Raw genomic sequence first — 1,754 nt, 5'->3', positions numbered from 1 at the left:
TTTTTTTAAGAGGCTTTTGCTATAGGGCACGTGCACTTGCCAGACAGACACAGAGAGACAGAGAGACAGAAAGCAAGAAATCACCCCCTGGGGGATGGCCATGCTGCAATCCCTTCTCCTCCGTTCTCCTCTCGGGATCTTGGGCACGCACGCACACGCGCCTGGCGTGAGTTTTAAGCCACCGGGTCCGGGATGTGAACTGCGGTCGACTACGTGGGAGTCCAGTGACGTAGCCATTACGCTAACTGCTGGTCCCATGAATGTTTGTGTACATATGCCCCTGCACTACTAATACCAATAAATATCCCTAACCCATTCTGATGAAGCATTTCCCTCCTTGCTTCATGATTATCCTCATTTTGCTTTTTTAGTTTTTGCTGTAATACGTGTGTGCTTGCCAGAGAGAAAGAGAGAGCGAGAAAGTGAGAAAGCACTCTCTAGGGTGCATGGCCATCTCACCTCCCTTCTCCTCCATTCTCCTCTTGGGAGATGTGTACACACTCAGTGTGATTTTCAAGCTGCTGGGTCCGGGACTCAGTCTGCTCAGTCAGCCATGCAGGATCTGGTTGCCCCAACCACTACACCACCAGTGGTTTATTTTTTAATTTTATTTTATTTTTGAGAGGTTTTTGTTATAGGGCACATGCGCCCGCCAGAGAGACAGAGAGAGACAGAGAGACAGAAAGCGAGAAATCACCCCCCAGGAAGGGTAGCCATTCCCAATCTCTTCTCCTTCATTCTCCTCTCGTGATCTTGGGCACGCACGCACATGCGCCCAGTGTGAGTTTAAGCCACCGGGTCCGGGACTTGAACTGTGGTCAACTACATGGGAGTCCAGTGACATAGCCATTATGCCAACTGCTGGTCCCTCCTATGCATTTTTTAAAAGAATCATTTTCTTTCTTTCTTCTTCTTCTTCTTCTTCTTATTGAATTTGATCAGAGAGAGACAGAGAGAGGGAAAGCAAGCCACCAGGTTCAGGACTCGAACCACGGTCAGCCATGTGGGAGTCTAGCAGCTTTAACCACCATACCACCTGACAGCTCCCTCCCCCATGCATTTAAAACAAAAAAAAAAACTTAACTGCTAATTTTTTTTTTCTCTATTAGGAATAAAATCAATGCCTACTGCCTCAATAAATTCTACCTTTCTGCCCTTTCCCCTGGCTGGCAGTGTGGAGGCCGCATGATGCCTGGAATTACTGTAAAAGATGTGAACCAGCAGGAGGTCGTCTGAGCTCTGGCAGCCTGCCTCAAAAAGTCCGGAAAGTTGAAAGTCCCTGAATGGGTGGACACTGTCAAGCTGGCCAAGCATAAAGAACTCACTCCCTACGATGAGAACTGGTTCTACACACCTGCTTCCACAGCACGGCACCTGTACTCCGGGGTGGTGCTGGGGTTGGCTTCATGACCAAGATCTATGGGGGACGGCGAAGAACCGTTTCCATCCCAAGCCACTTCAGCCGAGGCTCCAAGAGTGTGGCCTTCTGGGTCCTTCAAGCCCTGGAGGGGCTAAAAATGGTGGAAAAGGACCAAGATGGGGGCCGCAAACTGACACCTCAGGGACAGAGAGATCTGGACAGAATTGCTGGACAGGTGGCAGCTGCCAACAAGAAGCATTAGGACAGATGATGCTCGGTTAATAAAATGCCACATTCGACAGAGCGGAGAGAGTGAGGAGGCTATGTCTGGCTCCCGCTCTCACAGCCATTGCAGTACATGGAGCTCCATAGAGACAGCGCCGGGGCAAGTGAG

The 1,754-nt window shown here is 49.9% G+C and overlaps 1 protein-coding gene and 1 pseudogene across 1 annotated transcript in view; one reads left to right on the top strand and one right to left on the bottom strand.

Moving 5' to 3' along the window:
- The window catches only part of KIAA2012 (KIAA2012 ortholog), a 185,222-nt gene that overhangs the window by 100,495 nt on the left and 82,973 nt on the right, over nt 1-1,754 (bottom strand). The window lies entirely within an intron of this gene.
- Nucleotides 1,189-1,637, top strand: LOC102468902 (40S ribosomal protein S19 pseudogene; annotated as a pseudogene).

Source organism: Tupaia chinensis, unplaced genomic scaffold, assembly GCF_000334495.1.
Source record: "Tupaia chinensis unplaced genomic scaffold, TupChi_1.0 Scaffold000361_2, whole genome shotgun sequence".
In the NCBI taxonomy this organism is placed as follows: Eukaryota; Metazoa; Chordata; class Mammalia; order Scandentia; family Tupaiidae; genus Tupaia; species Tupaia belangeri.
This window is presented reverse-complemented; position numbering and strand designations above follow the sequence as displayed.